Source organism: Saccopteryx leptura, chromosome 6 (genome assembly GCF_036850995.1).
Source record: "Saccopteryx leptura isolate mSacLep1 chromosome 6, mSacLep1_pri_phased_curated, whole genome shotgun sequence".
NCBI classification, from domain to species: domain Eukaryota; kingdom Metazoa; phylum Chordata; class Mammalia; order Chiroptera; family Emballonuridae; genus Saccopteryx; species Saccopteryx leptura.
In genome coordinates this window covers 94,796,702-94,822,480 of record NC_089508.1, presented here as the reverse complement: position 1 = coordinate 94,822,480, position 25,779 = coordinate 94,796,702, and the positions used below count along the sequence as shown (strand labels likewise).

The following is a 25,779-nucleotide window of genomic DNA, read 5'->3' as shown; positions in this document are numbered from 1 at the left end:
GCCCCACCACCACCCACACACACCTTTTTCTCTCTCTCAAATCAGTAAATAAAATCTTTACAAAAATATTACCAGCTCATGAACTATTTAAAAAATACATTTTAAAATTTAAGTAGACAAAACATTTTCCTTTTTAAAGCAGAGCCCTCCCTTTATAAATGTTTACATCCTGTTCTTTTTCCTCTTCTTTAGAAACTTATCATTAGTGATTTTAAAAAATAAGAAGCCTTAGGACTTATGGGAGGTGCAACAGAGATACAGAAGGTTTTGATGATGGAAACTGCTATTATTTCCACAAATATTTGTAACTACCTGTGATAGGTACTGGGTATTTCCTCTTTTCCATAACTTCTAGAACTCTTCTGCTGTAAATACCTAAGCATTTTTTTCCCCTTTGAGAGTTCTGCATGCTTCAAATGTTTTCCATAGATAAGTGGTAGTCTGTTCTTCATAAATTCAGCAGTGAGCTCACCTGCAGGGAGAATCACCAGGGTACTGAGGTAAGTCCAGGTGTCTGGATGAAGCAGAAACTACATTGATGACCTACCTTCAGGAGAGATAGAGGGTAGTTGTACTTGTTGGAGGGTGGTGGGTAATATTTTTTTAAGTTTATTTTAAATTTTTATTTGATTTTAGAGAAAGGAGAGAGAGAAGGAGAGAGAGAGAGAGAGAGAGAGAGAAGGGGGGAGGAGCAAGAAGCATCAAAATTCGTAGTACTTGACTGGGCAAACCTGAGGTTTCAAACTGGTGACCTCAGCATTCCAGGTGGACACTTTATCTACTGTTCTACCAGAGGTCAGGTAATAATCTTAAACTAGATCTGCAATATTAAGAAAATAAAAGATAAAGAGGAAGATAAAACAAACAAAAAAAGGAAGGCGGTAGAAGGGAAGGTGGTTGGCAATAGACACATTTTAACTTACAAAACTGTATTATCCAAAAGCTGATTTGTAAAAGATCTGTAAACAGAAATTTGTGAAGATTTATAAAAGAATCCTGAACAAACGAAAATAATGGTGTACCACCATTTAACACTCTGCACAGTATAGGCCACGAAACTTAAGGGAACGTCAGAGAAGTCAGTAATCAAGATAAATATCTTAATAAAATATTTTTAAAAATTGATGCAATAATGCAGAATGAAAAATATCAAGATTTAAAATACAGAGTATTTTTGGTTTTTCCTTTTACTTCAGACTCCAAAGGCCTTGGGCAGGGCACTTTCAGTGATCCTGAGGAAACTTCCTACTTAGGTACTTTTTTGATTATTGACGTTTCCTAAACGTTAGTTCTCACAACCCCTTTTCAGTCAGTAACTTTTCTAGAAGGCCTCATCATTTACCTGTAGCTGTCGTTTGTCTGAAGACCCATTTCCCTTAGTAACTGGTAGTGCTTTGATGACAATCTGAACCATCTTGGATCCTTTCCAGTTCCTTCCCAAACCATAGCGGGCACTTGCAACTTTGCTAAAAGAATGAAGAATTGACAGACCTCAAATTGGCTGTTGAGCAGGGAAAGAACCCAGATACATTTTGTTTGGTACAGTGTTTTTATAAAATATTTAATTTGTTATCAAGATTTTAAAATCAGAATATTTTACTTGAAAATAATCTAAATCTCTCATTTCTTGGAAAATTAGAAAACCTAGCAAAAGCAGGCCCAAATTCTTGCGTTGTAGCAACGGGCAATTTAGAGCAGAGTGGCTCTGCCTGTAGATCTCTCTCTAGTTAGCACCTCCTTCCTACCCAATTTAGTCATTTCCTCTGCCTGCCAGGCCACTTGAGCTCTTTGAGTTTGCGACCTAAGAATGAAGGTGCAATAAATAGCTAATACACGTCTGTTAGGTCCATTCATTCTCTCCCGGAGAATGTTTTCCTCGTGGTACTTTCGAATCCAGCGTTGCTGAGGCTCACAGAAACAGCTCACCTTCCCAGCCAACAAACTTCCCACACCCGTGAAACTTGCACTACCCTGCGCACATTGTTCCCTCGCTCTTTGCTCCAGAGTCCCCTCCCCTGCACAGGCCCTTCCCACATTTCCTCACCACCTGAGCTCTGGAGCCTGTGGGTAGCGGGTGGGGGCGAGTCCGGGCGGATCCCTGGTCACCAGCCGCGGTTCTCTGCCCCGGGCCAGGGCGCTCGGGCTCGCCCACGGCGGCACTGGGCATGCTCAGAGGCGGCCGCGGGGGCAGATTTGCTTCGCAGGAGCTCGCACTCGGCGGCCGGCAGGCGCGCGGCTGCAGCAGGAGCTCCGGCGCCTGGAGTTGGAGTTGCCGGGAGTTTCCCCGCTACCCTCCCTCTCCGTGCGCGGCAGCCGGAGCTGGCGCGGGAGCCGCGAGAGGCGGCCAGCCAGCACCCGAGCCTTGTCCAGAGCCCGGAGCCCGGAGCCCCGCGCGGGGCAGCACCCGGGGAGGAGCCTCGCGGTCTGGGACGCGTGCCGCGCACTGGCACTGCCGGGACACGAGCCGGGCTGCACGGTAGGGTCAGGGCGTGGGAAGCGGGCGGGCAGGCAAAGGCCATGCCAGGGGGGGATGCGTCTGCGGCAGCCGCAGCGATTGAGGCTCCTGGCGCTCGGTCCGATGCGGGAGGCCGGACAGCGACCCTGCCGAGGGGTCGGCGGAGTAGGCTGGCGCCCGGATAAATGCGTTCAAGTTGGCGGGGCGGCGGGATAAGGGCTGCGCGTCCCGGAGCAGCTGCTTTGTGCTTGCCGAGAGCCATTCGGGTCCCTGGTTCCCCCCAAACCTGGGACCCGGCGTGCGGGCAGGGTTGGGCAAGCTGCGGAGCGGAGTGGAGCGCTTGCCTCCGAGAAAGTTGGGGATGGAGTCCTTATTTTCTCATCGTCCCCGCGGTACGATAGTGCGGAGGGCGCTGCCCGAAACCCTCAGTGTGGAAGACCTCAGTGGGTCGCTGCGCCCCTGCACTGAGCTCCTCCACTCCAGGATGAAATCCATGAATCACCCAGATCTTCGCTTCCCTGGCATCTTCCAGGAAAATCCTTCCTGCCCAAACTAAGGTAGGCTCTTCGGGCGGGCACGACACCCTGCCTCTAAGGCGCTGTTAGGGCGATGCCACCTCCCTAACCTCAGACGTGGCCAAGGGCGCCGAATTCCATGTCAGCTCTTGTGGTGGTGCGCGCCTTAATGGAGCCTCACACACATGGTGGGGCAACGTGGTTGGGGTAGGTGGCCAGTCCAGTTTTTCCTCGAGCCTTTCCTCAGTTTTACAGCACTCTACCATCTGCCCCCCACCCTCCACCCCGTTTATCTTTGCAGAGAGGGGACCTGGAGGAAGGGCCAGGTGTAGAGTTTTGGTGGACATACTGTTCCTTAGGAAAGGGCGCCTAGGTCGTATCTGCCTGGGGCTCCGGACCCAGAACATCATAACGAACCCTCTCTCCTTTTTATTATTTTTCCCCAGGGGCTGGTTGGGAAGTAATAGGGCCAGTAGGTCCGCTAGTATCCCCACCTCATCTCACTGATCTAAGATCGTGTTCCAGGCGACTCCAGGATCCTGGAAATGGCATTGTGTGGATTGCCAGGGTGTGGAGGATGCTGATGGTTTCTCTTGGCTCTACTTTTTTCACTTCTTGTTTTGAGTTTTGGGGTTTTGCCTGCACGCGAGTCAGAGCTGTGCTGTCATAACCCGAGGGGGTGGGGAGTGGAGGAGCTTCAGCCAGGCAGTGAGCCGCTGTTCGCCTCGCCTCTGAGGCTGCTAGTGGGAATTGGTCCAGAAATGATTATGCAGGCTAGAAATATGCCTTTCTGGTTTTTTTTTCTTTTTTGGCTGAACATCTTGGCTGTTGGGTTTGTGTGTTAAGTTCTTAAAGGGGCACCCACACACTGCTCAAGTGCTATGCTTTAGGGCCTCACCAATTGTGCTGCATGTTTTTCTTTGTGCTTTTTCCTAGGGGTAATCTGCTTTGGGGCACATTTTCAGAGGTTGGAATCACCTGCTGTGGGTTCATAGGTTCTAGATCCAGATAGACCTGAGGTCAAGTTGTAGCTTTACAGGGAATGACTGTGCTGACAGATAAATTTTTAGCCATTCTCAACTTCAGTTTTCTCTTCTAATGGGGATAACAGTGACTTTATCTTCCTTCACTGCATTGTTGTTTGGAGACTTAGGTGAGATAATGGAAATGGAAAGGGCTGAGAAAACTTTAAAGCACTATTCTTATCTACTGTGCCTATGCCCATTACCCAGTTTTTTTTTAAAAAATTAACCAATTATTTTAATTATAGCAAGACATCTAAGTCTTCTCCCTTCTTCCCTCTCCTTACCAAGAGATTTAGTTGCTAGAGTCTTGGAGTAGGTATTTATCTTCCTTTTTTTTCTCTCTTTCTTTAAATCCATCTCTTTTGATGCCCCAGTCGTCATATTTATCTGAGGGAAGCAGCATGGTAAGATTAGGAGACTGGGGTGGGATTGTCTTCTCAATGTCAGACCCAGGGTTGATGAACATGTCAGAAGACCCTCGGCTGGAGCTCTGGCTCGCCCTCTAACAGTGACCTTGAACTAAGGACTCAACCCCTCACAGGGAACTCTGTCTGTGAGGTAGAGTCCATGCTGAGCAGAGGCAGGAATAGGAGACACTGTCTCTCACACACTCAGTAAGGGTTTCATCAGGCTTCTGACCCCTCACCCTCTGCATCTCCCCCATCATAGGGCAGTGGTTCTCAAACATGAACATCAGAGTGACCTGGACTACACCCACAGAATCTCTGAGGTGTGGGGTGAGAGAGAGGATGAGAATGAGGTTTGTTTTGAAATGCCATTCTTTTAATCTCTTATCTGTAGAGTCTGAGAATTTTAGAACCTGCCTAAAGCATTTTATATATCCAGTACCTGTACCACTTACTGCACAGTTTTAATAATTCTGATTCTCTTCAAACAAATTAATTTTACACATAAAAAAGATAGGATTTCCCCTCCTTTTGTTCTGTAAAGTATTTAATTTTTGGTTCCTGGGCCACTCTTGGGTAGACTGCAATGGGTGATGCTAATATTGGTAAATCTAACAACTACCCCATTTCCTTTCTGTGGGAATCTCAGACGTTTGTGGAGATGAGGTTGCATAAAGTTTCGGCAGCTTGAACTTTAAGAGTAGAGAACTTATGAGCAAGTTTGAAAAGACTTACAGTGTGGTGTCGTCTCTGAATGGACAGCTTATCCCAGCCTGGGGGGAGGTGAAGTGCACCCCATGGCAGTCCGGTCTTCTGGAGGACAGTGCTGTTGGTAGTAACTAAAATGCTCTCTCATTTTCCTGGAGAAAGGAAGGCTGACTTTCAGAGGCTGTGCAGTATCCGTGCTCCTTGGTGTGATTTAGCTTATAATCAAGCACTTTTTTGGGCATAGCCCAATCTTAAGCTCTTCTTGTCCCTTAAGCTACAGTTCTGTGTTGAGAGCTGACCGTGACTTACGGTGGCCTAGTTTATGGCATTGATTTTTAGCTGCTTTCTATCAGAGGTTTCGGGATGCTGCGTGAGTCAGGAGGGCTCCTGAGATGACAGCCAAAGGCGGAATAGTTTTATGTGGCACCCAGCTGGACGGGTGGAGGAGGAGGTCAGCACTTACACTAGGCTTGTGTTGCTGTGCCAAATGGAGTTCCAGCTGACCATCAGGCTTTATCTCAGCTTTCCATTTGTGCTTTGTTTTAGTCTTAAAATGATTAGCACTAGAGAAACCTATCAGCAAATCAGAAACCTATTCAAAAACTCAAGTGTAGCACTTAATGTTTCAGTAGACAAATATGCAAGGCCCATGCCTGTCTTCCTGACTGTAATTAGCTCTCAGTGAAGAAACAATCTTTGGGTTGTTAATCTTAAGCTTTACTAGCTAATTTAAATGGTTTTGCCTACTTAACATGAGTAGGGAACATTTCTGTTTTGAAATTCTTTCCCATAACTTGATGTTTATATTTTGGGTGTTCCCCTGCTTTTCACTGCTATGATTTTTTCCAGTGTAGGGGAGGCTTCGTTCCTTATCACTGTTGTTCACTTCTTAGCACATGATCACATGATATCTTTGCTCCCTTGGATAAGTTTGTTGTGAGACGGTCATCAGGATACTTTATCTCTCTTTGGTCATCAGGGCTGTCCTCACTGGGTCATAGACAGTCACCACCCAGCACCAGAGGGTGCTTTTAAACTAAAACTCAAGTGGTACTGTGCTTCCTTGATTCTAATATACATTTTTTCACACTTCATTATTTTCCAATTTCAGAAATCGAGATGGCTCTTAAAAGTATGAACACACTTACTGTATGGTTTCCTTTTTTCCTTTTCTGTAACCTGGTGTGTCAACAGACTGACTTTGAATTGATGGCATTCTAAAACAAAGCAAATTTGGTTCCTTACTCCAGTAGACAATATGGTTTCTACTGAGTGCTTTCCAGCTGACAGAGTTGAGTAGCAATTGAATTAGCTCAGCAGCTCCCAGAGTATGTCGGAAGAATGATGTTGGGGTATATGTTAATAGATGTGCTCTTGTAAAGGGCAAAGCAATTTGGAAGCACTGCTGTTATTTTTTTCCTGTTAGAGATGCATACTATCACATCAAAGATTCTGAGAAGTATAATTAACAATATTAACAACAGAAAACTTGGTTGTATTTATTTAATTAAGCATTCCACAGAACACGGAACATTTTGAGGGTTTGTGTGTATCTTCTAGGAGTTCATTACTGAATTGCCACATTCTAGCAGTTCTAGTAAGTTGTTTAACACCATCTGTGAATGAGGAGGTTTATCCTTAAAGTAAAGGGCATTTGTTCCATTTGGTATTAGTTGATTTATGAACTCTCTCTCTAGGTGCATACTGGTTTTTATTTAAAGTAGAGAGAAAATATTTTAAGCTGTGGTGGCAAAGAAAGTCTCCATGGAGGGGCTAGACTAACAAAATGTTGTAAATGATAGATGGCATTTTTGTAGAGGAAAAGGGGTGTTTTGTTTGATGGCTTAACGGAGCAGGAGTGTGAAAACTTGTCGTTGTGCCTGCGTATAAGTAAATTTTAGAACATATAAAGAAAGGACTATGCCTAGCATAGAGTGAGACATACTGAACTGTGGTGTCTAAGAACCTATTGGTAAGATCTTTTCTTGATTCTGTAAATTCACTGAAGGAGCAGATGAGTTCCAGTGACCCCAGTAAAGCTAGTTGTAGATAAACAGAAGTGGAGACACAACACTCGGGTTGAAAACAAGGAGGGATGCATGAGAAAGAAAGAGAGAAAGAATGTGTTCCTAAGTCTTAGGAGGACAGTAGTTCCAGGTACAGAAAAATTCATTAAAATGTAGGTCCAATTGAAGAAGAATGTATATTTGATGAAAGAGTGTTCTTGGAAGGACTCCACGAACAGGGGTCTCTAACTGTAGTTTCCAAAAATAGCAAGAAAATATAAATTGTACAATTCAACAATAAATGAGCAAATAACCCAATTTAAAAATGGGCTTAGGATTTAAATAGACATCGCTTCAAAGAAGATATATATACAAATGGCCAATAAACTCACGAAAAGATGCTCAACATCATTAGTCATTATGGAAATACAAATCAGAGTTACAATGAGATAACACTTCACACCCACCAGGGCGAGTGTAATAAAAAAGATATAATAACAGGTGTCAGTGAGGCTGTGAAGAAATCAGAATCCTTGTACATTACATTGTGGATGGGAATGCAAAATGGTGTAGCCTCTTTGTAAAACAGTAGTTCCTCAAAATGTTAAACATAAGGGAACCTCATATCTAATTCCACTCCTTGGTATACACCCAAGAGAATAGAAGACATATGTGCATACAAACACTTATACACAAATGTTCATAGTACATTACTCATAAAAGCCCCAAAGTGGAAATAACCCAAATGTCCATCAACTGAAGAATGGATAAACAAAATATGGTATATCCATAGAATTCCTTGAAAATATGTGACATAAAAGACCACATATTGTGTAATTCTATTATGAAATGTCGAGACTAGGCAAATCCACAATGACAGAAGGTGAATTAGTGGTTGCCAGGGGCTGGGGAGAGGGAGGAATGGGGAATGACTGTTGATGAGTGTGCAGTTTCCTTTTTGGGGTGATGAAAATATTCTGGAATTAAATAGTGGTGATGATTGTACAACTTTGTGAATACACTAAAAACTACTGAATTGTACACTTTCAAAGGGTGAATTTTATGGTGTGTGAATATCTCAAAAAAGAAAAACAGCAAGAAGGTCACTGTTGCTGGGGCAAAAGGAGAAAAAAAAAGAAAAAAATAGTTCCTGACCAGGAACTACTGTGGCGGCACATTGTCGACCTGGGATTCTGAGGACACAGGTTCAAAACCCCGAGGTGGCCAGGTTGAGCATGGGCTCATCCAGCTTGAGCGTGGGCCTTAGGCTTGAGTGTGGGATCATAGACACGACCCCATGGTCACTGGCTTAAACCCAAGGTCACTGGCTCAGCTGGAGCTGACCCCCCTCCATCAAGGCATGTATAAGAAGCAATCAATGAACAACTAAAGTGATTCAACTAGGAGTTGATGCTTCTCATCTCTCTTCCTCCCCCCTCCCCCTCGCTTAAAAGAAAAACAAATAGTGGTGAGTGAGATCCAGGAGTACAGTATCAGTTTCAGGCCAAATTTTCTGCTCTTGGGAAAAATTACCTAGATAATTCCTTTCTGCTTATTTGTCATTAAGTCTCCTAGGATTTTCCTGTTACTCTTATTCAAAAACCCTTACTCTGAATTAAAAGGGTTTTTTATACTAAGTTGCTCAAAGAGTCAGTGGGATAGTTTTTATGGCAAATGGTTTGTGATCTTCAAATCAGAGTGTGTTTCTGAACTTCCCTCTGGACACTTGACTAAATTCCCTGTTTAGGCTTCCTTTCCGTGATTCATCAAAGGGCAATGGGCAGTGCTGACTGGCCAATTCTGTTTAGCTTCTCCCTTAAGATTTGACTGTGGTAGACATTTTAGTGTCATCTTCTAACTTGTTTATGGAACTTTGTCAAGACCTTTTTTTTAAAAAAAATCTCTATATAAAACAGGCTCACATGGTACTTGGCATTATACAAGCATCAATATATTATAACTGCACACAAAAAGTAGGAGATATTTTATCACTTCATATTCATTTTGTAAATATCCCCTAATTTTTGTGAGCAGTATATTTGGGTCCCAGAGTTACAATACTACAGGAGGTTTAATACCACTGGAGCAGAGATTGCTGTCCCCTTGGCAGAGATATTCCTTCTGTCTAGCAGTGTGTTGCAGCTGTGCTCCTCTAACTCGGGCAGGAAGCACCTGGGAATCTTATGAAGTGCTGATTCAGGAAGCCTCGTGGAGGCTCCCACTGATGAGGCTGCGGCGGGTCCAGGGATCGCTGGGAGTGTAAGCTGATACGGTGGAGAGGAGATGGCTTCAGGGTGGGGTAGAGCTGAGTGTGAAAGGTGGCTCCACCGTTCATTTGCTGTGGGAAGTTGGGCAAGGTAGTTAACATCTGAGCCCCAATTTTGTATCTTAAGATCAGAGTAAGATCCAGCTCTTAGAAAAGTGTCTGACTTGGTGCCTCTAGAGTGTCAAGTATTATTTGCCTTTTTCTCCTCAGAAAGGCTACAAATTCCATCCATGGTAAGGACTAAGCAATATATAGATATTAATCAAAAAAAGCCATGGGTTTTCAAGAGGTTTTGTTTTGTTGTGGGTGGGTTTGGGTGCAGAGAGAAGTAGGGGAAGTAGGATATGGATTCCAGTCCTCAGAGCAACATTAATTTGCATATTGGTTCTCAGAGTACCATAGTTTTAATAAACTCCCTATGCTAGTCTCAGCTGAGTGTGGATGATTTTGGGTCTTTGCTTTTATGCAGTTGGTTTCTATTTGACCAGAAGGCCCTCCGAGCTGCTCAGTTGTTGCTACACTTCCTTGGTGGGGTGGTCTTCTCATCCTTGCCTAGCTGCCTCCCCCCTCCCTAACTGTATTCTCTTCTAAGACAAGAAGTAAAAGAAGGGAAAATGCAAAACAAGGGGCTTCATTAGTAACATGGGGTAAGTTTCTGGGGATGACGTTGAAAAAATATTTTCTTCATTGTTGACTTCAGAAAATCTGGGCATCTCTTAGTTTACCTTCCAGGAGTCTATTAACTTTGAATAGGTTACATTGAATTAGGTTAATGGGAAGCAGCCAGAGGAACTGGGGTCCAAGTCCTGGCACCTGTGCAGCCTGCCCTCACTGAGCCAGCACAGGTTTCCTTTGTTGCTATTTGGACCCAGTAACACTCCCTGCTGGGCTGCCTCCTGGGGCTGGTGTAGTGGGGCTCAAGCGAGTAGCATTTGTGAGAGCATTGTGGCTCTCAGAGGAGGCTGCCTCAGTAAAGTCTGTGCCTCTGTAAAGTCTGTGCCTCTGTCAAGTCTGCTCTGTCACCAGTCAACGCAGTGCTGGGTTAGCCACCTCCTCCTCAACGGGGTTACACAAGGTGAGTTGTGACTCCTTAACTTCTGTTTCTGTCTCCTTTTTCCTCATTTAAAAGGAGAGGAAATGAGAGATTGGGTTTATGTTTCAATTAAATTGACAGATCCTTTTCATTTTCTTCTGGGGGGAAAACAGTTTCTAAGATTTTAACAAAACCACAAGTGCAGTTAACCAAACTAGTTTCTAGCCTTCACTGCCTAAAATTCATTGCTTTCCTAAGGATGGTGATTTCACCCCGTGAGGCCCTGCTCTGTCTTGCCCTTGACCATTTTTCTGTGGTTTGGCACAGGTGGATCTTTATAGACTGATGAGTTTGACGATTCACTCTGTTAGGTGCCAGGGCTGAGCATTCAAACTGATGCTGTACCAACATCGAATAATCACAGACCGAGTATTAGGGTGGAAGCCTAACTCTCTAGGGCTCACTGGTACTTACTGTCCTTCCGGAAGGTGGAGGTGGGGTGTCATAGGCAAGTGGGAATGGCCTGATTTGTGAGGTGAATGTGTGTGCTGTACTCTCGTCACCTTTCGCAACCACTGTTGGTAACTAACTGACTGCAGTCTGAGAGGGTATAGGTCAGCAAGCTGTTCTTTGTTTTGAGTCTGCCTAGGAATATGTCACCTCACACAGCCTAAGGTGAACGCTGTTGAAGAATATAATCTGCCTTGTCACTAAGGCAGCAATAGGAAGCAGCTGCTGCAGAGAGGAGCAAGTAGGTAAAGCAGGGTGGTCCTGAAATGAGTCCTTTAATAATGAAATCCTTGTGCAACTATAATAATTAAAAAAATAAAAAACTACCTTGATGGTAGGAATTTGTTACTTACATAAAGACCTCAACACTAATAAAGTGGACATTTCAGCCAATTTCGCCTCTGGGAAATGAGATTTATTTATTCATTTATTTATTTTCCAAGTGAGAGGAGGGGAGATAGAGAGACAGACTCCTGCATGTGATCCTACTGGGGTCCACCCGGCAAACCCATCCAGGGCCAATGCTCTGCTCATCTGGAGCCCTGCTCACAACTGAGCTGCTTTTAGCACCTGAGGCAGAGAGAGGCTCCACAGCGCCATCCTCAGCATCTGGGCTGATGTGCTCGAATCAATCAAGCCATGGCTGTGGGAGGATAAGAGAGAGAAGGGAGAGGGGGAAAGGTGGAGAAGCAGATGGTTGCTTTTCCTGTGTACCCTGACATGGAATCGAACCTAGGACATCCACATGCCAGGCCGATGCTCTACCACTGTGCAACCAGCCAGGGCCAAGCTTTATTCTTTTTAATTACATTTTCCCCCTGACATTGCCAACCACATACCCACTGATCTTTCTAGTGTTTGATTTCTAAAAGTTGAACGGGGAATCCTGAATTCAGGTACTTTGTTTATGGACAGCCCTTGCCATCAAACCCTGCTAGACTGTCAGGTCTTCCAAAGGCAGGGATATTCATTTTTGTATCCTAAAGGCCTAGCATATAGGAGAGAGTCATAAAAATATGTTGAGCTGGATAGCTACTTTCATCTGGAATTCCCCTTCACTGTCTAGTCTACGACTTTTTCTGTCAGTGTATTATTTTTATTATCTAACATTTCCCTCAAGATTATTGTGTGCTAACATAGCACCAGGTTCTAAGCACTTCACAAATACTGATTCCTTTTATCCACACAGGTGTCAGAGGTAGATACTGTTACTTATCCCTGTTGGAAAAAAAAACAGAGACAAAGGAAGGTCAAGTGGAGTGTGTAAGGTTCCACAGCTACCATGTGGCTGAGCTGGGAGTCGAGGCTGGGTGCTCCGGTTTCAGAGTTCCTGCTCTCACCAACAAGCTCAGCTTGGCTGAGTAGACACCCCACCTCCCTGCTTCAGGTCTCAAAAGTTCCCCATCTTTTCCTCCCCCAGCTTTCCTGAGTTATCGAGGAATGGAACCAGATGTGACTTCCCTTCTTTCCATCTCCTTTGTCCTCTGCCCCCATTCTGCCCACTTTCAAGTTCCAGAAAAATGTGACTCTGAGTTTGGACCACTAGAATAATATGTTGAGCATCATAGCTCATTCATATGAGCCCAGGCTTGGAGTGAGGCTGTTCACACAGGAGCTGTTTAGAATGAACTTGTTATTTGGGCAAGGCTGTAACCTCTAGCCCTGGCCCTCTGAGTTTGCTGGGTGACAGGCTGTGTGACTTGGGTCAGTGCCCCTCAAACCTTTATGTACATGTGAATCACCTTGCATCCTATTGAGGCACAGATTCTGATCCACTGAGTCTAAGGTGGAGCGTGGGAGTCCGCATTTCTGACTGCTTCCAGGAATGACGAGGTTGGCTCAGCCCTGAAGGAGCCCTGAGTCTGCAAGGTCATGCTTGATATTTCAAGCACTGTCTTGCCTGAGCAGACCTAATCCCTAACCTGGGACCTGGAGCGAGACATCAGAAAGACACCTAGACAGATACACACTAAGGAATTGCAAGTTGCATGAAGACAGGAAGAAGATTAAAGTGGAAATGAGGGTGAAACTGAGAGTAAAGGTAAAGGAAATTTGATGCTTCGAAATGAAGTCTATTTGTTGGGAAAACAGCTGTGTTAGACTTGTATGCTTGCACTTTGTATGATTAATGCTTGAGCATGTGGCAGAGCCAGTGCTTTTACTTGGGGCAGATTGCTTGCCCGCCACTGTGGGGGGGGGGGGGGCCGGGGGCAGCGGCTGTTTGGCAAATCGTTTGCCTGCCACTGTGAGAAGTGGGTTTTTCCCTGCCTGTTCGCTGTTACGCTGTTGCAAAAATCTAATAAACAGGGATGGCCAATGTTTTCCAGCTCTGCAGTTCCTCTGCCATCTGCCCGAATCCAAATGTGAACCTGCCTGGCCTTGGCCACTGGCATTACAATTTTATTTCCAAGTGTGAGCTCAAAAGTGCTCTATTTATGATGAAAAGTTTATTACAGCCCTGGCCGGTTGGCTCAGCGGTAGAGCGTCGGCCTAGCGTGCGGAGGACCCGGGTTCGATTCCCGGCCAGGGCACACAGGAGAAGCGCCCATTTGCTTCTCCACCCCTCCGCCGCGCTTTCCTCTCTGTCTCTCTCTTCCCCTCCCGCAGCCAAGGCTCCATTGGAGCAAAGATGGCCCGGGCGCTGGGGATGGCTCCTTGGCCTCTGCCTCAGGCGCTAGAGTGCTCTGGTCGCAATATGGCGACGCCCAGGATGGGCAGAGCATCGCCCCCTGGTGGGCAGAGCATCGCCCCTGGTGGGCGTGCCGGGTGGATCCAGGTCGGGCGCATGCGGGAGTCTGTCTGACTGTCTCTCCCTGTTTCCAGCTTCAGAAATGAAAAAAAAAAAAAAAAAAAAAAAAAAGTTTATTACAAAGCAGCTCTAGTGATACAGCTGTGAGAATGAAAGGTATGATAACTCCTATTTGAGTGGAAATCTCATAAAGAACCTATGCTACAGGCCCCTAAAACTTTTGGAAGCAACTTCTTAAAGCTCTTCAAAATCTCCATAAGTCTCCTTCGGTTTTCCCTGCTTTCCAACTCTAGGATATGCGATAATGTCATAGGAACCTATACTGTATTGGAATACTAATTTATGGTTTACAGAATGTTCTCATTGTGGCTCCTTTGAGTGAGATTGTATCTCATAATTACATAGCTGTTTCTTTATACGAGAAAGTAGTGAGGCCTAGAGTGAGAATCATGGGCTCACAAGACATGGAGTTGGGGGCAGGCATGGATGAGGGAGCATGACCTGATGTCCCTCGCTCTTTATACTTGGCCTGTCTGGTTAAATAAATGATTGCCAAGGAGGGATTGCATTGGTTTGCCCTGCTTGGCTTTGCACAGGACAAGGTGTCTAGAGGGTTTGCTTTTTTAAAAAAATGATGTCTTTTAAGTTCAGTATATATACAAAAACACGGACTACATGTGCACAGTTCAGTGAATTTCCATTCCAGGAACACACCCATCCTTCAAGAAAGAGAGCCGCCAGCACCCTGGATTCTCCCCTTGTGCCTGCCCCTTCTGGTCACTTCTTCCCCATGGTAGCCACTGTCCGGACTTCTAACACTATCCATCACTTGGCCTGGTTTTGAGTTTTATAAAAACACACTCATACTTTTGTACTCTTTTACATCTGAATTTTTTCTCTCAACATTGTAAGACTCCTCCATAGTAGCAAGCAGCATTAGCTGGACTGTATTCCGCTGCATAAACATACCACAGTTACTGGTTAGGGCCACTTGTTCCTAGTTTTTGGCTTTATGAATGACGCTGCTGTGAACATTCATGTATATACATCCTTTTTAAAATTTATTTTTAAGTGAGAGGCAGGAGGACAGAGACAGACTCTGGCATGTGCCCTGACTGGGATCCACCTGGCAAGCCCCCTGCCAGGCGATGCTCTTTCTGTCTGGGGCCACTGCTCTGTTGCTTGGCGACTGAGCTATTTTAGCACCTGAGGCGGGGCCATGGAGCCATCCTCAGTATCCGGGATCATCTTTGCTTGAACCATTTGAGCCATGGCTGTGGGAGGAGGAGGAGGAAGAGGAGGAGGAGGAGGAGGAAGAGGAAGAGAGAGAGAGAGAGAGAGAGAGAGAAGGAGAGAGATGGGGGGGGGGGGACAAGAGGAGAAGCACATGGGTGCTTGTTCTGGGTGCCCTGACTGGGAATTGAACCTGGGACTTTCACACACCAGGCCAATGTTCTACCACTGAGCCAGCTGGCCAGGGCTATGTCTTTTGGTTCACATAAGTATGTTTCTGGTGTGTGTGTATCTGGGTGTAATTGCTGGTTGCTGTGATGTGAATATGTTTGGCTTTACTAAAGATAGCCAAAAGGTTTTCCAGTATGGCCATTCCAACTTCTGTTCCCATCCAGCATGGATGACTGTGCCATTACTCTGTATAGTTTCCAATATTTAGTGTGTCATTTACATTTTCATTTACATTCTGATGTTTGTTCAGAGTTCTTTCATTATGGTTTTATTTTGTAACTCTCTTATCAAACCATTTGAAGCTTAGCATCTTTGCATGTGTGTTTGGATATCCTCTTTTGTGAAGTGCCTCTTCAAGCCTCTTGCCTGTTTTTCAGTTGTGCTGTTTGTTTTACTTTTGAAAACAAAGTGAAAGTTCCATAGAATCATCTATGAATAGCCCTTGAAATCTATAGTGATGGGAGTCACCTGTCAGTGATACTTGATTGCATTCTCAAATGTGATTTCTGAGGAGTTCCTCTTACAGGGTCACAGGATGGGATATACAGAGGTATAAAACCGTTAACAAGGAACTTTATGACAAGGTGGGGAGCCCCAGGGTATGTGGTCCAGGGGAATTGTGAAGTTGTGAGATCACTTGAAAGCTTAAAAGCACTTAACCTACAAATGAGCTTGCCTTTTATGGAAGTCATTCTGGAAGGTTGTAGACTAACTCCAAAAGTATTGCTGAAAACATTTTTGGAATTGCTTTGAGTACGTTGTTCTGGATGTTTTTAGCTGGTATCAGAATGCGCTTTGAGCATGTATTGGATTTTGGAGAAATACAAAAGACTTCAGAATCCAGTCCAGTGAATAAAGAGGGTGCTTCATGGGTGACTGAAAACCTAAACATTATTTATAAGGCTCGCCTGTAAAGGGATGGAACTTCCTTTCTTGGGTGAACTGTGAAGACATTAACAGGGAGGAAGAAAGAACTGCAGGAAAGCCCTCTTTTCCTGTTGCCTTTGAATCTTTACAGTAACCTATGAGGTACTTAGCTGTTGTGAGTATTCTACCTTGTGAGAGATTTAGAAAGAGAAAGAGGGTGTGATTTAGGAGTTAAACCTAGCTCAGTCCTACCTGAAGGCCACTAGTTCCTTTTCCCCACCCTCTCTCTCCTCTGACAGGTGTTAAAGGAATTACAAACCTTTTGCAGCCAGAAAAACGTGCAGATGGTGAAGGTCTGGTTTCCACCATGAGTGGGCCCTCTGCCAGCTGGGGCTCTTGACGGGAGAGGAGATCTCGGAGGCAGGCTTTAGGGCATTCATTCTTCCCAAACACAAATCCTGGGGCCCTATTATTTTGGGGGGAGCAATTGAGAGCTTTCTTTGTCCTGCCTGGACTCATAGTCTGACCCATAGGCCTTGCACTGTCTGTCCTTTTTTCTTCCGGGCTGGCAAGCGGCCACCCAGGAAATACTCTAATATGTGTTGATAAGTTTTGTCACTGCTGGAAACTATATTCTGTGTTCTAAATAGTCTCTTTCTAAGTGAGTATTTGTATAAAATCTGACCAGTAGGGGTAGAATATTGCTGAATTACTTAATATTCATTTATTCCTGATCTTAAAAGAAAATTACCGATTAGTTTTCTCTGAAACATAGTGGGTTAATGACTTTGGTGTCTAGTAAAGACCTTCAGAAATTATTCTTGAAGAGAATGACCTGGAAGATTGCTTTCAGATAGGTTCTGGGCCATCCAGCTGCCCCTGAGATGTAAAGGGCCTGGGAGAGACCCGGAAATAACACTTGACCATTGCAGAGGCTGTTCTCACGCTTCCTGGCTTGTGGACCGCCAACACGCTGGTTCTCTTCTCCTGAGACGGGAAATGTCATCTAAAAGCTGAATGCATAGAAAGCAGAAGCTACAACCTATGTTTTTGGTTGAAAGTCATAACAAAGAAGCCTCTGGGATTCTTTTGGGACTGCACAGTAGAATGCTTTCTTCGTTTGGTGGTTTCTTTATTCTTAGCACCTTGTATCCTGCTCAGCCTTGGTTGCCAGGGCAAAAACCCCGGGTTGTGGCCCTGGCTGGTTGGCTCAGCGGTAGAGCGTCGGCCTAGCGTGCGGAGGACCCAGGTTCGATTCCCGGCCAGGGCACACAGGAGAAGCGCCCATTTGCTTCTCCACCCCTCCGCCGCGCTTTCCTCTCTGTCTCTCTCTTCCCCTCCCGCAGCCAAGGCTCCATTGGAGCAAAGATGGCCCGGGCGCTGGGGATGGCTCTGTGGCCTCTGCCCCAGGCGCTAGAGTGGCTCTGGTCGCAACATGGCGACGCCCAGGATGGGCAGAGCATCGCCCCCTGGTGGGCAGAGCGTCGCCCCTGGTGGGCGTGCCGGGTGGATCCCGGTCGGGCGCATGCGGGAGTCTGTCTGACTGTCTCTCCCTGTTTCCAGCTTCAGAAAAATGAAAAAAACAAAAAACAAAAAAAAACCCGGGTTGTGGATAACCAGATAACCAAATCATTTCCTCTACAGATTAAAATTTTATTGCATTTATATTCACAGTTTTCTCTGGATAAAATGAGGTGCTTGAGATAAAATTTGAGGACATTTTAATGAAAACTTCTCCTGATAAGATACTCATTTTCTCACCACATTTAATTTTCTATAGAGAAGATTCTAGAGCAAAAGTGAAGAGCCAGGTGTTACTAAGGAGCAGTTAGTTTTCCCCAGTGGCTGAAAACCCGAAGTGGCCACTTTACTTGTTTTCTTAGCAGATTATACTATCCTATACATATGTGCGGTTTGTACAGCTCACATTTGGACTTTGCTGGTGGACATCTGAATTTATTATTTACCTCCTGCCTAAAGAAAGACACTTATAAATAGTGCTTTGTCTTTTGAATTTTACAGGGCACTGAGTAAACACAAGATATACATTGTGAAAGAAGGAGTAAAGGACCGCCCACATCCTTATTGTTTGAGTGGGAGCAGCTAATGACTAGTTCCTGGATGTGTAACTCGAATGTAGGTCATGATCCCAGCATCGTCTCTGGCAGAGCTATAGTAAACACTGTCTCCCTGTAGGTCACTGTGTTGTTATCCTACAGGTCCAAGGGTCTCAAATTCTTTTTTTTTCCTGAGAATTTTTCTATGAAACTTTTTTTTAAATAGGCCTCTTGGATTGGGAATAAGGAGCTCACTACTTGAGGCTTCCTTAATGTGATATTAATTATACACCTGTGGTGTGCCAGTGCTAGCATCTTTTTTAATATCCATCACCACCCCAGTTGAAATTGCACTGTCCACCTGCTGGCGAAAGCTCATATGTATCATAGAATGAAAACAAGCAGAAACAAGCCAGCCAGGGATAGAGAGGTCAAGCATAAGTGTGGTAAGGGGACATCAGCTGAACGCTGGCAACATTAGAAATGTCTACAGCTGTAGAGAATTTTTTATAAAAGTTTATTTGCATCAAACTGACAACAGTTGCTGGGGAACAGGGTCTAAAATGCTCCCTGCTAACACCTTTTTGTGGGTCTTTCAAGTCTGTTAAGTAAGTGTTGTTATTCTCTCTGTTTTACAGAAATCAGGGTGCAGACAAGTTGTCCCTTGTGTTCTCAGGGTCCACAGCACATCACTGTGACTCTGCGCCAGGCTCTTGACTGCCACAATGTGTTGTACTGAGACAGTGACCGGAGAGTCTGGGCAGCACCTGGGACTACTCCTGCGACACTCAGTATGGGGGAGAGGGGAGTTCAGACAGTTATCAGTAGGAAGTGGACCACTGTGGGCAGCCCCTGCAATTTAAATGTGCTCCATTTAGGTAAGGAGTGGGGAGATTCATTGTCATAGATTTTGAGAAGAAATGAATTTTGAAGGAGGAGAGAGATGTCTAGTGATATTTTAAAAGAGAAAATACAGTGTGTCCATAAAGTCATGGTGCACTTTTGACCGGTTACAGGAAAGCAACAAAAGACGATAGAAATGTGAAATCTGCACCAAAGAAAAGGAAAACCCTCCCAGTTTCTGTAGGATGATGTGGCAGCATGTGCGCATGCGCAGATGATGACGTAACACCGTGTATACAGCAGAGCAGCCCACGGCCATGCCGGTGGAGATGTGGATGGTACAGAGGAAAGTTCAGTGTGTTCTGTGGCTCCCTAAATTCGAATCCGTGCCCAAAGTGCAATGTGAATATCAGCGCGTTTATAATGAAGCGCCACCACATAGGAATAACATTACTCGGTGGGATAAGCAGTTGAAGGAAACCGGCAGTTCGGTGGAGAAACCCCGTTCTGGTAGACCATCAGTCAGTGATGAGTCTGTAGAGGCTATACGGGATAGCTACCTAAGGAGCCCTAAAAAATCTGTGCGTGAGCCCACATCGAACTGTACTGAATAGGTATGAAACTGGGAGAATTTTCCTTTTATTTGGTGCAGATTTCACATTTCTATCATCTTTTGTTGCTTTCCTGTGACTGGTCAAAAGTGCACCATGACTTTATGGACAAATTTAGTCACCATTTAAGGGTGCTGACCTACATCCTAAAAAGGCTTCCATAGAGGTGATGTGGTATTTGTCAGGGGGTTCCTAAGAGTAGTTTTTATTTATTTATTTATTTATTCATTCATTCATTCATTCATTCATTCATTTATTTTTTAGAGGAGGGAGAGATAGAAGCATCTATAATATTTGTCATTCCATCCACTGATTGGCTCTTATATGTGCCCCGACCAGGGATCGAGCCTGCAATCTTAGCACATTGAGACAGTGCTCCAACCAACTGAGCTACCCAGCCAGGGCTTCTTAAGAGCAGTTTTACTTGGAACAACTGTTTCAGTAGGTTTGTGAGTTTTATCAGTCTTTCCTTACTTCATTTCTATTGAAGACGAACAGACGAGGCCAAACTCCTAGTACATAGAGCCCCACTTCTTTACTTGTTTGTTTCATCTCTGGGCTTGGAAGAAGAGAACAGACAGGTACAGATATTCTAGTTCCCCTTTCCTTCCTCACATAGGCACCATGTCACACTGCTTCGCTGGGGTGAAGAGACCTGGAGAAATTCCCAGGAAAGGCAAGAAGTCTGGTTTAAAATCCTGCAGGGGCCATATATCTGCATTTTGTCAGGGCAGCTTTCCACTTTGCTTTGTATTGATCTTCTCTGTGTCTTCATCCATTCAACAGAAGTGACTGTGTAACCAGTTACCATGTGGAGCAAAAACAGACAAGGTTTCTGCTTTCATAGAATTAAAAATTGTACACAAAAATAATTGTATAAAATGTTAAATGACAAGTATTCTAAGTGCTTATGGGAGAGGTAAATATTTGAGGGGATTTGGCTTAGTTAAGGAAATCGGGGCAGTCTTCTTAAGGAAGTGATGATGATCAGTAATCTGAATGATGAGTATGAGTTAAAGAGGGAGGGGATGGTATTATAAAAGTAACAGAATGTGCAAAGTCCCTGTGGTGGAAGGAGCCATCATATGACTAAGGGACAGAAGAAGGCCCTTGTAACTGAGAATGTAGGGTAAAGGGTATGAGACAGTCTTTTCCTAAGAGTCTTGAGAACTTCTAAGCATGGGTTTGTAGATTGACAAGATACCACTTTGTTTGCAATAAAGAAAATAGATGAATGGATTTCAGGGTTCCAAGAGGAGAAGTGAGTGGACTAGTATAGAAGTTTTTGCAGTAGTATAGCAAGAAATGATAGTCACCTGACCAGGGAGATAAGGATGGAGAGAGAGGTGATGTTTAGAAATATAGGTGATATGACTTGACATGGTGATGGCTTGGAAGTATAGGGGGAGAAAGGTGAAGATCAGGGGCTACTCCTTGGTTTTAGCTTACACAATTAAATGATGGTGGTGCCGTTCTGTAGATATTGTCATGTCTTGCCAAGTGGACTCTAGGCTGTGTGATAGTGATATATATATATAATTTTATTGATTTTAGAGGCAAGAATGAGAGAGAAAGAGAACACAAAGGGGAGGAGTGGGAAACATCAACTCATAGTAGCTGCTTCTCATATGTGCTTTGACCAGTCAAGCCCAGAGTTTCAAACTGGCAACCCCAGCATTCCAGATCGATGCTTTATCCACCTTGTCACCAGAGGTCAGGTGATATTTTTCTAATTTAATTAAATTTAATTTAATTAAATTTAATCCTCACAGTGTAACCTAGATAGTAGGTTCTCAGCTTTTGTTTACTGTATTATTTGACTAGGAGGAATTTCTTTAGAATGAAGGCATGTGTGCTTGGTTTGAAGCAGCAGCTTGTGTACCACTTAATGATATTGGGGCAAGAGAAAAGTCCCATAGTTGCAGTAGAACCCCAGAGGCATTTAGCCATGTAGAGATATGCCTCCAGGCCCTGGCTGTTTGGCTCAGTGGTAAAGCGTCAGTCCAGTGTATAGAAGTTCTGGGTTTGATTCCTTGTCAGGGCACACAGGAGAAGCCACTATCTGCTTTCCCTCCCCTTCCCCCTTCTTTCTTTCTCTTCCTCTCCTGCAGCCATGACTCAAATGGTTTGAGCAAGTTGGCCCTGGACGCAGAGGATGGCTCCATGGCCTCGTCTCAGGCACTAGAATAGCTCAGTTGCTGAGTAACAGAGCAGCAGCCTCAAATTAGCAGTCACCTGGTAGTGGGCTTGCCAGGTGGATCCCGGTTGGGGTGCATATGGGCGTCTGTCTCACTGCCTCCCTACCTGTCACTTAAACAAACAAGCAAACAAACAAATAAATAAATAAAAAAGACAGATATGCTTTCAATTTTCAAGAAGCATTTCTAGTAATTTTGAACCTCAAGACACTTGGACATCTATGTTGTTTTCATTTATGCTAGACTCAACTGCAAGGTGAGGCTATTAGCACCAAACTTTTGGGGTGGCCATGAGGATTATATCTGATAACGTTGTGAAATATAGAGGTTTTTACGCTAATGGAAGGAATGTATTCATCTGTACTTTCTTTTCCCTTAAAGTCCTCCCCACCACTAGTGGGTGCTATTGCCTGTAGGGCACCAGGTGTGTGATGACAGTTGACTCTTAGTAGATGATGTGTCTCTCTTGGATAGTTGCTCATGCTTAGGTAAAAAATGCCTGTGTTTATTTTTTCACCCAATTCTTCTGGAAAATGAGTGGTCAGTGGGTGAGTTTTTGGTTGATAAGATTCTGTTCAGTGTTCTGAAGACTGAGGGAGAGATGAGTGTAAGTCAGATCTGGGTTTTTTTTTGTGTGTGTGTGTGTGCTGGGGTGTTCAAGGCAAGTCACAACCTCAGGACTGAGAGAGTACATGGAGGACAAATCATTTCTTTTTTTTTCTTTTTTTTTTGTATTTTTCTGAAGCTGGAAATGGGGAGAGACAGTCAGACAGACTCCCGCATGCGCCCGACTGGGATCCACCCGGCACACCCACCAGGAGGCGATGCTCTGCCCATCTGGGGCGTAGCTCTGTTGCGACCAGAGCCACTCGAGCGCCTGGGGCAGAGGCCAAGGAGCCATCCCCAGCGCCCGGCCCATCTTTGCTCCAATAGAGCCTCGCTGCGGGAGGGAAAGAGAGAGACAGAAAGGAAGGAGAGGGGGAGGGGTGGAGAAGCAGATGGGTGCTTCTCCTGTGTGCCCTGGCCGGGAATTGAACCCGGGATTTCTGCACGCCAGGCCAACGCTCTACCACTGAGCCAACCGGCCAGGGCCAGGACAAATCATTTCTTAACCTCCACCTTTAGTGTAAATTCATGTAAATGATGGTGGTTATCACTGCCAAACTTCTCAGAGGCGGACAAAGGATAATTCTGGTGTGGTAGTTGTCATTGGGACCAGTGCTCCAACAGTGTTTCTCCTCACAGAATAGAATGCTTTCATTGTGTTGGTGAACTTGTTCAAAATAATTTGCCTTTAGTTGATCTGTTTTCTCTATTGTCTTTAGGTTGTATGTTTCAAGCCTCTTTATTTTTTCCATCTCTGTCATTTTAAACATTCTGGAACATTAGTGTATGTCTTTCTGTCTTTACCACTGTAGTTTTTCTGTTTTTTACATTTTCACCTTTTCTGGGAACTACATGGTACCATTGTTTATTTTTTTTTTTTTTTTTTTTTTTTTTTTTTTTTTTTTTTTTTTTTTTTTTTTTTTTTTTTTTTTCATTTTTCTGAAGCTGGAAACAGGGAGAGACAGTCAGACAGACTCCCGCATGCGCCCGACCGGGATCCACCCGGCACGCCCACCATGGGGCGGCGCTCTGCCCACCAGGGGGCGATGCTCTGCCCATCCTGGGCGTCGCCATATTGCGACCAGAGCCACTCTAGCGCCTGGGGCAGAGGCCGAGGAGCCATCCCCAGCGCCCGGGCCATCTTTGCTCCAATGGAGCCTTGGCTGCGGGAGGGGAAGAGAGAGACAGAGAGGAAAGCGCGGCGGAGGGGTGGAGAAGCAAATGGGCACTTCTCCTGTGTGCCCTGGCCGGGAATCGAACCCGGGTCCTCCGCACGCTAGGCCGACGCTCTACCGCTGAGCCAACCGGCCAGGGCCCCATTGTTTATTTTATTCTTTAGTTGGAAAAGGCCTTAGGTACATAATTAACCCTTTTGTCTTCCATGTACTTTCTATGTACTCCATTTTATAAAGAAACTGAGGCCATACCGTTCTACCATGAAACAGTCGTAAACCTAGGACTCTTCTGATCTTTTGATTCCTTAGCTCATGGTGATTTTCTAGAACTTTAAAATATGTCTGAAGTTACTTATTTTAAAATTTAACTTTCCATTTAAAGTTATTCTCTCCTGGAAGTTGTTTCCCTTGATTTATGTTAAGTAAACTTTAATTGATTCAGCACAAGAGGAGAACCAAGCAATGACTTTGTCTTGTTGTGAAATTAATATAAAAGTCTGTAGCTCCAGAAATAATTCTTACTGACTTTAGCAATATTATTTGTATGTATGAATAAATAATTTTGAAGTGTATCAATATTTTATGTCTGATCTGGCCAAATTCTCACTGGAAGGGTTATATTTGTGTTGAAACACACTGTCCTTTCTTTGTCATCTTGGTGTTTTTGAGGGGTAGATCTTTGGATGCATAGTTTTTCACTCTACATTTGCATAGGGAAGCAGAATACGTCTAGTTTTCTTATAGGGTATCAGAAAATTCTCATAAGGAAGTTCTCATAAATCCACTTAATTAAAAATAAAGAACATGCTATATAGCAACAGGATTTTGTTCTTTCTTTTAAAGAAGAAATGGAGGTCCATGAATCAGATGAAGACAGGTTATATCAATTTCAGACAGCATGGGGATTACTGCTTTAAAAGCACACCAAGAATGGATAAGAAACCAGCAACTCTGTCAGTCTTTATTGTGCCCTGGTGTTTAGGTGAATATTGAAGCTCTCTTTAACTGATGATCTATGATCTAGCTATTTCCTTTTACAAGCTGTGTACTTAAAATCAGTTCTTCTATTTCCCTGCCCAGCCCAGGATGCATTTTTTTTTCTGTGCTGCCTTCAGAATGAAGAGCCCTTGATAGGACAGTCTTCTCTTTTACTCAGGTCTTAGAGTCGTGATTAATTGGCAAATATTGGCCTCAGAAAGGGCAAGAGACTAATTCTTAGAATTCCCAGGGTTTATGGTAAGAACAGAGGTACTGAAAGCTTGTTGGGAAGAGGTGGCAGGTTCTCCTGGTGAGTTGACGAGCACCTTGGCTTCCTTTGCCCATTTGGCCGCCCCGTGTTCTCCCTTTCCCTTTTCCTGTAGGGCCAGGTGCTGTGCTGTCTTGGGTGCTGTGGTCAGACAGGCGCAGAAGACTGGACTTTTGGGATGAGGGGTTGTTCATCTTTGTTTCTCAACATGGCCGGTTCTGTCCTTTCCCAAGTTTATCTTTCTATCATCACTTGATACTATTCTGAATTGCATGAAGTGTTCTGGTAGCATCATTCATTTTCATTCTTTTGTCCTTAAAATGCCCTTCTCCTCTTTGTCTATCTTGTATTTTTGTAGTTATCGTTTGACCCAGTCAAGGGTCACCACCTCCTTGAAGCCTTCTGTGACCATGGAACTTCCACCCTGAGGTAGACTTGATCTGTGCTGTTTCTGCGTCATATATAATAATCATACTCAAGCATGATTATTTTCTTGCATGTCTAGAGTGAACATTTGAAGGATAGAACTGTGATTTGTACAGTGTATATCTTCATCATGATGCCTGGTACACAGCAGGTACCCAAAAGAGAATGAATAGATGGATGGGTGGGGCACATTCAATGAGAATTTCTGAGAAGCAAGGAAGAGGGGATGAGAAAGAGTGAATGAATGGGAACACATTTTTAGCTGGGATGCATGGGAGAGACTTTAGATATAGATGAGAGAGTTTTTTCAGCTACATGCTTATTGAAAAAGATGTGTAGTAGGACATAGGAGTATGAGCTATTGAGGATGAACTTTACCATTTTTTTTCCAGAGTAGAAACCAAGTCACTGGCAAGAGATGACATCACTGTCATTTTGCTTTACTTCTTAAAAGCTCTAGGATCTCTATTGAAAGATTTAGTTTCTAATGTGTAAAATGGGTTGATAACCCTAAAGTTTGTTCTCTTATTAATCAGTTGAGGCCTTCAGAGTGCTGAGCTTTCTGCCATGTGTGTAGTGGGGCTCAGAGGCCTAAATGGTAGCTATTGATGT

General features: G+C 44.4%; 1 protein-coding gene across 2 annotated transcripts in view; it reads left to right on the top strand.

Moving 5' to 3' along the window:
- The first annotated feature begins 2,069 nt into the window (after nucleotides 1-2,069).
- The window catches only part of STXBP6 (syntaxin binding protein 6), a 308,369-nt gene continuing 284,659 nt past the window's right edge, over nucleotides 2,070-25,779 (top strand). The window contains exon 1 of one of the 2 annotated variants that reach the window (XM_066342588.1): nucleotides 2,070-2,476. The gene's annotated coding sequence lies outside the window, so the exon portion shown is untranslated. Of the gene's footprint in view, nucleotides 2,477-2,617; nucleotides 3,013-25,779 lie in introns of those variants that run through there. The other variant, XM_066342585.1, reaches the window with a different exon arrangement.